This window comes from Saccopteryx leptura, chromosome 10, assembly GCF_036850995.1.
Source record: "Saccopteryx leptura isolate mSacLep1 chromosome 10, mSacLep1_pri_phased_curated, whole genome shotgun sequence".
NCBI lineage: Eukaryota > Metazoa > Chordata > Mammalia > Chiroptera > Emballonuridae > Saccopteryx > Saccopteryx leptura.
Window position 1 is genome coordinate 48,675,457 of NC_089512.1, and position 11,929 is coordinate 48,687,385.

At 44.0% G+C, this 11,929-nt stretch overlaps 1 long non-coding RNA gene and 1 other non-coding gene across 2 annotated transcripts; one reads left to right on the plus strand and one right to left on the minus strand.

Moving 5' to 3' along the window:
- The first annotated feature begins 341 nt into the window (after positions 1-341).
- Positions 342-417, plus strand: TRNAF-GAA (transfer RNA phenylalanine (anticodon GAA)). Its single transcript has one exon. It is a non-coding gene; the product is annotated as a tRNA-Phe (tRNA).
- A 6,190-nt stretch (positions 418-6,607) lies between these two features.
- LOC136382474 (uncharacterized) lies at positions 6,608-10,360 on the minus strand. The gene is made up of 3 exons (XR_010747240.1): positions 7,628-10,360; positions 7,169-7,524; positions 6,608-7,131 (listed from the first exon to the last, which is right to left on the minus strand). It is a non-coding gene; the product is annotated as an uncharacterized lncRNA (long non-coding RNA).
- Positions 10,361-11,929: the final 1,569 nt, after the last annotated feature.

Consider the following 11,929-nt stretch of genomic DNA (forward strand, 5'->3'; position numbering starts at 1 on the left):
CAACAGCAAAGGGGGTGGCAGAACTGCAGATAGACCACAACCAGAGAAAACAGAGGACACACCCAGTGGAATCCAGTGGCCAAAACCTTCTTTTACACAGAAAAGTGAGAAGGCAGAGAAATGCAACACAAATGAATCAAGAGAAATCCCCAGAAAAGGACCTGAATAAGTCACATATAACCAAATTACCAGATGCAGAGTTTAAAATAACAATTGTTAGGATGCTCAAAGATATAAGAACAACAATAGATGGTCATTACGAACACCTAAATAAAGAGATAGCAAATACAAAAAAGTACATTGAAATAATAAAAAAGAATCAGTCAGAAATGACAAATACAGCCCTGGCCGGTTGGTTCAGTGGTAGAGCGTCGGCCTGAAGTGCGGGAGTCCTGGGTTTGATTCCCAGCCAGGGTACACAGGAGAAGCACCCATCTGCTTCACCACCCCTCCCCCTCTCCTTCCTCTCTGTCTCTCTCTTCCCCTCCCGCAGCCGAGGCTCCATTGGAGCAAAGTTTGCCCGGGCACTGAGGATGGCTCTGTGGCCTCTGCCTCAGGCGCTAGAATAGCTCTGATTGCGACAGAGCAATGCCCCAGAGGGACGAAGCATTGCCCCCTGGTGGGCATGCCGGGTGGATCCCGGTTGGGCGCATGCGGGAGTCTGTCTGACTGCCTCCCCATTTGCAACCTCAGAAAAATACTAAAAAAAAGAAATGACAAATACAATATCAAAAATGAAGAACAAAATGGAAGGAATTAAAAGCAGGATGGGTAAAGCTGAGTATCAAATCAGTGAGTTAGACGACAAGATAAATGAAGGCATGGAAGCAGAGCAGAAAAAAGAAAAGAGACTCAAGAAGTCTGAGGAAACTCTAAGAGAGCTCTGTGACAACATGAAGAGAAATAACATCCGCATAATAGGGGTTCCTGAAGAAGAAGAGAAAGAACAAGGGATAGAGACTTTATTCAAACATATCATAGCTGAAAACTTCCCTCAATTAAGGCAGGAAAACATCTCACAAGTTCAGGAAGCACAGAGAACTCCATTAAAGAGAAACCCAAAGAAATCTACACAAAGACACATCATAATTAAAATACCAAAGCTAAGTGATAAAAAGAAAATATTAAAAGCTGCTAGAGAAAAAAAGACTATCACCTACAAAGGAGCCCCCATAGAAATGACTTCTGACTTCTTAATAGGAACACTTGAGGCCAGAAGGGAATGGCAAGAAATATTCAAAGTAATGTAGAACAAGAGCCTACAACCAAGACTACTTTATCCAGCAAGGCTATCGTTAAAATTGAAGGAGAAATATAAAGCTTTCCAGACATAAAAAAAAACTCAAGGAATTCACTACAACTAAACCAAGGCTGCAAGAAATCCTAAGGGGCCTGTTGTGAACAGATCAAAGGAGAAAAAGAATAGAACAAAAGAGGAATATAGCTTTAAAGAATAAAATGGCAATAAACAATTACATATCAATAATAACCTTAAATGTAAATGGATTAAATGATCCAATCAAAAGACATAGGGTAGCTGCATGGATAAGGAAACAGGACCCATACATATGCTGTCTACAAGAGACACACTTTAGAACAAAAGATGCACACAGACTGAAGATAAAAGGATGAAAAAAAATATTTCATGCAAATGGAAATGAAAAAAAAGCTGGGGTAGCAATACTTATATCAGACAAAATGGATTAAAACAAAGACTATGATAAGAGATAAAGAAGGTCACTACATAATGAAAAAGGGAGCAATCCAAAAGGAAGATATAACCGTTATAAATATCTACGCACCTAATATAGGAGCACCTAAATATATAAAGCAGACTTTGATGGATTTAAAGGGCGAGATCAACAGCAATACTATAATAGAAGGGGATTTCAATATCCTACTAACATCACTAGATAGATCCTCAAGAAAGAAAATTAACAAGGAAACAGCAGACTTAAAGGACATACTAGATCAACTCGATTTAATAGATATCTTCAGAACCTTTCACCCTAAAACAGCAGAATATACATTCTTTTCAAGTGCTCATGGTACATTCTCTAGGATAGACCACATGTTAGGGCACAAAAGCGGTCTCAACAAATTTAAGAAAATTGAAATCATATCGAGCACTTTCTCTGATCACAATGGCATGAAACTAGAAATCAACCACAACAGAAAAACCGAAAAATACTCAAACACTTGGAAACTACATAGCATGTTATTATATAATGAATGGGTTAACAATGAGATAAAAGAAAAATTTAAAAATTCCTAGAAACAAACAATAATGAGCATACATCAACTCAAAATTTATGGGACACAGCAAAAGCAGTACTGAGAGGGAAGTTCATAGCATTACAGGCATACCTCAAGAAGCTAGAAAAAGCTCAAATAAACAACTTGACCTTGATTCTAAAAGAACTAGCAAAAGAACAGCAAGCAAAGCCCAGAGCTAGTAGAAGGAAGGAAATAATAAAGATCAGAGCAGAAATAAATGACTAGAGGCTAAAGAAACAATACAGAGGATCAATGAAACCAGGAGCTGGTTCTTTGAAAAGGTAAACAAGATCGATGAACCTTTAACCAGACTCACCAAGAAAAAGAGAGAGAGTACTCAAATAAATAAAATTAGAAATGAGAGTGGAGAAATAACAACTGACACAACAGAAATACAAAATATTGTAAGAAAATACTATGAAGAACTGTATGCCAAAAAACTAGACAACTTAGATGAAATAGACAAATTCCTTGAAACATACAGTCTTCCAAAAATTAATCTGGAAGAATCAGAAAACCTAAACAGACCAATTACAACAAATCAGATAGAAACAGCTATCAAAAAACTCCCAAAAAGAAAAGTCCTGGGCCTGATGGCTTCACAAGTGAATTCTACCAAATATTCAAAGAACTAACTCTTATCCTTCTCAAACTATTTCAAAAAATTCAAGAGGAAGAAAGACTTCCAAGCTCCTTTTATGAGGCGAGTATAATTCTGATTCCAAAACCAGGCAAAGACAACACAAAGAAAAAAAAATTATAGGCCAATATTCTTGATGAATTTAGATGCTAAAATCCTCAACAAATATTAGCAAACCGGATCCAGCAATATATGAAAAAAATCATACACCATGATCAAGTGGGATTTATTCTTGGGAGGCAAGGCTGGTACAATATTCGCAAATCAATCAATGTGATTCATCACATAAATAAAAGGAAGGAGAAAAACCACATGATAATTTTAATAGATGCAGAAAAATCGTTTGATAAAATCCAGCACTCGTTCATGATCAAAACTCTCAGCAAAGTGGGAATACAGGGAACATACCTCAACATGATAAAAGCCATCTATGACAAACCCACAGCCAACATTATACTCAATGGGCAAAAATTAAAAGTAATCCCCTTAAGATCAGGAACAAGGCAGGGTGCCCCCTTTCACCACTCTTATTTAACATAGTTCTGGAAGTTCTAGCCGCAAGCAATCAGACAAGGAAAAGAAATAAAGGCATCCAAATTGGAAAAGAAGTAAAACTATCATTATTTGCAGATGATATGATATTGTACATAGAAAACCCTAAAGTCTCAGTCAAAAAACTACTAGACTTGATAAATGAATTCAGTAAAGTGGCAGAATATAATATTAATACTCAGAAATCAGAGGCATTTTTATACACTAACAATGAACTGTCATAAAAAAATTAAGGAAGCAATCCCCTTTACCACTGCAGCCAAAAAAATAAAGTACCTAGGAATAAATTTAACCAGGGAGATTAAAGACTTGTACTCGAAAAATTATAAAACATTGATAAAAGAAATCAGGGAAGATACAAACAAGTGGAAGCATATACCATGCTCATGGTTAGGAAGAATAAACATTAAAATGTCTATATTACCCAAAGCAATTTATAAATTCAATGCAATACCAATTAAAATACCAATGACTTACTTCAAAGATATAGAACACATATTCCAAAAATTTATATGGGACCAAAAGAGAACACGAATAGCCTCAGCAATCTTGAAAAGGAAGAATAAAGTGGGAGGTATCACACTTCCGATATGAAGTCATACTACAAAGGCCATTGTACTCAAAACAGCCTGGTACTGGCATAAGAACAGCCATATAGATCAATGGAACAGAACTGAGAACCCAGAAATAAACCCACACTTTTATCGACAACTGATATTTGACAAAGGAGGTAAGAGCATACATTGGAGTAAAGACAGCCTCTTTAACAAATGGTGTTGGGAAAATTGGACAGCTACCTACAAAACAATGAAACTAGACCACCAACTTACACCATGCACAAAAATAAATTCAAAATGGATAAAAGACTTAAATGTAAGCCATAAAATCATAAGCATCTTAGAAGAAAACATAGGCAGTAAGCTCTCTGACATCTCTCACAGCAATATATGATATTTAGCGATTTGTCTCCATGGGCAAGTGAAATAAAAGACAGGATAAACAAATGGGACTATATCAAACTAAAAACTTCTGCACAGCTAAAGACAATAAGAACAGATAAAAAGACAAACTACACAATGGGAGAATATATTTGACAATATGTCTGATAAGGGGTTAATAACCAAAATTTACAAAGAACTTGTAAAACTCAATACCAGGAAGACAAACAATCCAATCAAAAAATGGGCGAAAGAAATGAATAGACACTTCTCCAAAGAGGACATACAAATGGCCAATGGCATATGAAAAAATGCTCAACATCACTAATCATTAGAGAAATGCAAATTAAAACCACAATGAGATATCACCTCACACCAGTCAGAATGGCACTCATCAGCAAAACAACACAATAAGTGCTGGTGAGGATGTGGAGAAAAGGGAACCTTCCTGCACTGCTGGTGGGAGTGCAGACTGGTGCAGCCACTGTGGAAAACAGTGTGGAGATTCCTCAAGAAATTAAAAATCGAACTGCCTTTGACCCAGCTATACTACTTTTAGGAATATACCCCAAGAACACAATAGCACTGTTTGAAAAGAAGAAATGCACCCCTATGTTTATGGCAGCATTGTTCACAATAGCGAAGATCTGGAAACAGCCCAAGTGTCCGTCAGTGGACGAGTGTATTAAAAAGGTTTGGTACATATATATATACTATGGAATACTACTCAGCCATAAGAAATGATGACATCGGATCATTTACAATAACATGGATGGACCTTGATAACAGTATACTGAGTGAAAGAAGTAAATCGGAAAAAAACTAAGAACTATATGATTCCATACAGAAGTGGGACATAAAAATGAGACTCTGAGACATGGACAAGAGTGTGGGGGTTACCAGGTGGTGGGGAAGAGAGGGAGGGAGTTGGGGGAGGGGAGGGGCACAAAGAAAACCAGTTAGAAGGTGAAGGAAGACAATTGGACTTTGGGTGATGGGAATGCAGCATAATCAAATGTTAAAATAACCTAGAGATATTTTCTCTGACCATATGTACCCTGATTTATCAATGTCACCCCATTAAAATTAAATTTTAAAAAAATATTGGTAAATGAATCAGCAATGTGGAAAGCAAACTTTGCCTAAACTGAGTCTCATGGGTTTAAAAAGATATTTTTATATGTCAGAACAGTGATTGGCTCATAATTGGTGTGCAGTAAATGTTTGTTGAATGAATATGCCAACCCAAGGAAAGTAATTCCATCATTAGCAAGATTCCATACATCCAACTGAAGTAAAGACATTGTAAACAGATTTAAAAACAAACTAAGGGGATAAGACTTTATATGGTCATATAGGCAGAATAATGCCTCAGCATTATTCACTGTAGCCATTTTTTAATAATTCTTTATGATCCTACAGATAGTTCCTTAACTTAAAATTGCTACGATTCTCGGCCCTGGCCGGTTGGCTCAGCTGTAGAGCGTCGGCCTGGCGTGCGGGGGACCCAGGTTCGATTTTCGATTCCCGGCCAGGGCACATAGGAGAAGCGCCCATTTGCTTCTCCACCCCCACTCCCTCCTTCCTCTCTGTCTCTCTCTTCCCCTCCCACAGCCAAGGCTCCATTGGAGCAAAGATGGCCCGGGCGCTGGGGATGGCTCCTTGGCCTCTGCCCCAGGCGCTAGAGTGGCTCTGGTCACGGCAGAGCGATGCCCTGGAGGGGCAGAGCATCGCCCCCTGGTGGGCAGAGTGTCGCCCCTGGTGGGCGTGCCGGGTGGATCCCGGTCGGGCGCATGCGGGAGTCTGTCTGACTGTCTCTCCCCGTTTCCAGCTTCAGAAAAATAAAAATAAAAATAAAAAAATTGCTACGATTCTCCAAATAATTTGGCAGGAATAAACCTAAAAGGAGAGTAAACAAACTGGCTCAATATATCAATTAACAGTTGTTACATCCTGGCGAGATAGGCCACAGCAGACACAAAGTGAATTTTATAAGTTTTATTGCAGATCTGCACAGGGATGCAGGTAACCCACACAGGGGAACACTGCAGCCCCCCAAACCTGCGCAGGGACTGCAGGCAACCCACGCCTCCGAAGAGACTGGAGCACTGCAGCCCCCCAAACCTGCGCAGGGACTGCAGCCCCCCAAACCTGCGCAGGGACTGCAGGCAACCCACGCCTCCGAAGAGACTGGAGCACTGCAGCCCCGAGCTTCTAAAATGGCTCCTTTTTATAGGGTGGATATCTAGGATGAGCAAGCATCATACAGAAGCTGATGTGGCTGTTAGTCATTGGCTAGGGAGGTCGTGCGCAGTTACGGGGGTGGGGGGTATTACTCAGTGGAGAATTTCAAACATAAACTTCTGATAAGGGTCTCTGACTCAATGCAGGATGTTGCTGAACTCTTTGTTCTCAGCGTCACAGGGACCTTGTACACTCTTGGCAGCCCCAGCATGTCAGTACTCCCTGAATCTAACATTCCCCCATCTCTTTTGGGCATAAATCAAATCCTTGATTCTTCATCAGTGGGGAGAATGGTATAAGGCTGGGGCTCATGAGAATTTTCTACTTTAGCTGTAGCTATAAGCTAATTAGGTCAGGGGTCCTCCCTAGTATGTGCTGGCACGCTGATAGTGTGCCCTTAGTACTACAAGTTTTACGCACTAATTTCTTTCTGCCTTGCATTTTTCTTCTCTGTACTAACTTCTTACAACTTGCACAAACCTTCTGCAACTTACATAAACCTTCAACTTACACAAACCTTCTGCAACTTACACAAACCTTCTGCAACTTACATAAACCTTCAACTTTTATGCACTTTCTTATCCAGAAATAACTGGCCTTCATAACAACTTGCTTTTCCTTTTCTTTTCAAAAGTACCTCTACACCTTATACCTTCTATTATCAAAACCATACAATTCCTTTCTAATTTATCAGAATTCTTATATCCTAAAAACTTTAACCTTCAGCAAGAACTAAGTTAGCACTAAGTAATCCTCTTTTAAAGATTGCTTTTTGGAGGTGTCCTTTTCATAAGTAGCCTATTAGACACATGACCAATATTCACAGATTATTCTATAGTGGTAGCTATGAGCACATATATAATTTTCATTTACCTTGTAGCTTCTCTCTCAGCCAAGGGACTTACTCTCCCTTTCTGTATGACTCATAGCAGTACATGCATCAAACCTTAAGATGATTTACTTGGCTTTCCTTTACCTTAGTTTCCCTCCCTCCCCAAAGTCTCCATGCGTGGACCAGTTAACTTCTGGTTTGTGGCTGAAGCAGAGCATGTGGTCCTTCTCAGGGTCAGCTTACAAGGGTTGGCGAGGTCAGTCTTCGCTGTTCACAAAGGTGTCTCTGCTGGGACCGCAAGCTTCAGCTGGCTGCGGTGGACCCAGGCGGGTATGCCTTCTACCTTGGCAGTAGTGGGAGTAGTCAGGATCATGGTGTCTGGACCCGTCTATGTGGGAGTCAGTCCTTGGGTGGTGTACTGCTAGAAGTGCCTCTTGGACAGTCTTTGAACAGTTTGCTGAGTAACCTATAAAACCTGTAAGTACTTAGGGAAAGGGTGTTACATTTCTACACTTTGCAGTTAGAGTTTAAGTCCTAGTGACCACTGCTTCTAGCTGGAATTAGCAGCAGGTCCCAGCCTATAATAGGCATGGGGCATTGAGATAAGAGAAATAAAGGAGATACTAAACATTAAATAAAGCAATAAAATCAGACTGTCAATACCCACAGTAGAGATCTTTGAGGGATAAATAAAACTTAAATATTCAAGCAAGGCATAGTAGATGGCCCTTGTGTTATTAGCTTATCTGCTACTTGGAAGAAATACCTTAGGCTCGTGAACGATGTCCTTGGGCCTTCAGTGGCAATTCCCAGCACACTGGGCAAGGTCAGGTCACAGGTAGCTGGAGCAGGGCTAGAAGAGACTGAACCCTCCCTCCATGGAGCAAGGGGGCAGCTTACCTTCTCATGTCCCTCTTTCCACAGCATAGGTGTGTCAACCGGTGGGGCCGGGAAGCCTGGCAGGCTTCAGTTCAATGACCTTTCTTTCCACTCTGGAGCAGGGCCTTGATGAAAGCTATGAAGCCTCTTAGGGCGCTGGAGCCAAAAGTTGGTATTTCCCAACTTCTTTTGGGCCTTATTTGCCTTTTCTGTTACTTCCTTGGTCGTTATAGACCTTGAAAGCCATGCTCAGAAGATCTCACTGAGGGGCTTGACTAAGAGAGCAAAATTGGGTATCCTGTATTTAAAGAACCCTAAGGCAGTGGGTTTAGAAGGGGCCGTATTCCCTAAATATCCTCGGGTCTAGCTCCAGATAGGAGGCGGGGATTCCCCGGAGCCAAAGCAGAGGAGGGCAGGGGGCTGTAGCAAGGTGATGATAACCTCTAGCTTACTGCACTGTTATCTTTTGCCTGACTAAGCAGTGGCTCAGCCCTTGAGCCGGTGCCCAAGGGGGAGGGGCAAGTGCCTGAAACTGTGAGGGGAGCCTGCCGCTTCTTCTGCAGCCAGCTGCAGCCTGGCTGCCTTTTCTTTCTCTACCTCTGCTGCTATACTGGGCTGCATACTGACCGTGCCACCTGCCTGCAGGTGGGTGCTGGTGATAGTACGCTAGACTCTCTATGTTTTCTATGGGTCTAGCAATCCTTGGTTTGGCCAGTCTGCTCTTAAGTTGGCCATTCCAGTAGCAGACAAACAAACTAAATATGCACACAAAACAAACAAAACTTCTACAAATATGCACACAAAACAAACAAAACTTCTAAACCAAAACCAAAGGGAGAAGGCAGCGTCCTGCGTTCCCCGACTGGGTGAGGAGAAATCAGGTGGCGTCCTGCCTGCTCTATTACACCCTTTTCTAACCAGAGCTCTGTTTCCAAATATTCAAAGAGGAAGCTTCCTTACCAAACAGTCTCAAGACTCCAAATGTTTCAAATCAGCCAAATTCCGTTTCAAACGGCAACTGCCGGAGGCTGGCCAGCTGCCAACATCTGCTGCAGCCCACTCCGTGAGGAGGGGTCTTACATGGCCAATCTTGCTGGGGCCTCCATTTGTTACATCCTGGCGAGATAGGCCAATGCAGACACAAAGTGAATTTTATAAGTTTTATTGCAGACCTGCACAGGGATGCAGGTAACCCACACAAGGGAACACTGCAGCCCCCCAAACCTGCGCAGGGACTGCAGGCAACCCACGCCTCCGAAGAGACTGGAGCACTGCAGCCCCGAGCTTCTAAAATGGCTCCTTTTTATAGGGTGGATATCTAGGATGAGCAAGCATCATACAGAAGCTGATGTGGCTGTTAGTCATTGGCTAGGGAGGTCGTGCGCAGTTACGGGGGGGGGGGGGGTATTACTCAGTGGAGAATTTCAAACATAAACTTCTGATAAGGGTCTCTGACTCAATGCAGGATGTTGCTGAACTCTTTGTTCTCAGCGTCACAGGGACCTTGTACACTCTTGGCAGCCCCAGCATGTCAGTACTCCCTGAATCTAACACAGTCAGACTGGCAATCTATGACTTCAGGCTCAGTCCTAATCTCACACACACTAACTACCGCCAAAGTGTCTCACCTCGCCCTTCCCCTATACTTTCTCAAGCAAAGGAAAAGCAGCGGAGCAGCAGAGGGCAGGTTTGCAGGAAAAGGATCTGACCTCAGAGGCACTGCGGTTTTGCACCGCGTCTCCCAACCTGGAGAAGCTAGGGAAGGTAACTTTCCAAGAGCTAGAAATTTACAGCTGCCCCGCAGAGAGGATACCAAAGCCTACCTGGTGCCAGAAGCTCCCCCTTCCCCAGGACCCAACCCTGCAGAGTGGCCCGAAAATCCGCTGCTCGAGACCGTGGTGGGGCCCGAGCGACTTGAGGAGCCCTCGTAGCCCCTAAGGCCAGAAGGGAAGGAGGAGGAGGTCCCACCGCCCATCTTGTCCTGGGCCCCCGCCCCAACACTTTCCCAGCCAAGCAACCTACGGGAGAGCTACAACCACCCTCCTCCCGCGGGCCGCACCCGGACACCCGCTAGGCCACGGCGCGCGGCGTGGAAGCGCGTTAGCCCCAGGGACCCACATTGACCCCAGCCCGGCCCGCCGCTCCCCAGGTCCGCAGATCGGGCCCCAGCCTCGCTCCGCCCCCGCAGGCCCAAAGCCTCACGTCCTTCCTCGGCTTCGTCCTCCCACCCTCCCCGCCTGGGCCGCTCCGCCTCATCCTGCGGACCGGGCGCCCTCCGCCCTCTCGCCCCGACTCAGGCCACGGCCCTCGGCCCCTGCCCAGCCCCGCGGCCCCGACGAGCCCACGCGCCCCGCGTGGACCGTACCCCCCCCCCCCCCCCCCCCCCCCGGCAAACAGATGCACCAGCGTGTCCCTCTGGCTCATTCTCTCTCCCGCATGTCCTCCGGGCGCTGAGGCAGGACGCGGATCCGGCCGCCCGCGACGGCCCGGGCTTCGGTCCGAGACGAGCCGCACTGCGCCCCGAGGGCGGCGGAGAAGCTGCCAGAGACGCGGCTGCAGAAAGTCACCGGCGCGGCCGTCCCAGCAGCGTGGAGCCCCGCCGCCTCCGGCTCCCGCTCAGCGCTCACGACCCCAGCGGGAGAGCGGTGCCAAGGCGTTGGGAGGGGAGGCCGGGTAGGGGTGTGTGAATATTTAGACGACCGCCCCCCTCTTTCCCCAATATAAACAGAAGCTCCTATTGGTTCGCCCTGCTTGACGTGCTCGCTAAGGGGTTCCTCAATGAAAGGGGCCTGTAGGCAGAGCCAGAGCGCGTGCCCGAGGGTAGTAGGTCAGGGTGCCGGCGCACCTGGTCCTTGGCCATGACCGCTGCCCAGTATGCTGCTTGGGCCCAGGTGGGCGCCCAGATCCGGTGCCCAGACTTCGTGAGAAACCGCCTGGATTTTTGGTACACCAGCTGAGTGGGGGGGAGAGCCTGCCAAGTCTCTAAATTACATATTTTTAAAAGTTATTAATATATTCTAGAGCCGTTTTATGTTTACAACAAAATTGAGCTTTCCCAGTGATGTGCTTGATTACCTTTTTAAAAATTGAAATTATGACCCACAATTCTGCTTCTTGGTATCTGCCTCAGAGTAACAATGCATGAAAAGACTCGTACAAGGATATGCATACAGGATCAGAAACAGCAGTACAGTGTTTACAAACAATGCTTGTAATAGTGGAAGATTGGCATCAATAGGAGAATGGAGAATTAATTAAATCATAAAACATTCCTATTGTGAATATTATACAATTATGACGGGGGTGAGGTAGAGCTGTGAGGGCAAAAAATCTCCAAAGCCTACTAAGTAAAACAGGCCAAAAGAATTAAAACACAAATATTTGTTTTAGAAGGAATAAAGACATCTACTCATTCTTCTAATGGGCAAATGTTTCATGTATGTGTATATGTGTGTACGCACAAATATGAAGGTTAAAGACTAAGAGAAAGAAAATGTTTTATTTTTCCAAAACAAAGCAATTACTAAATATTTAAAATGTTTGATAACTAGTGATTATTCCCAAGGT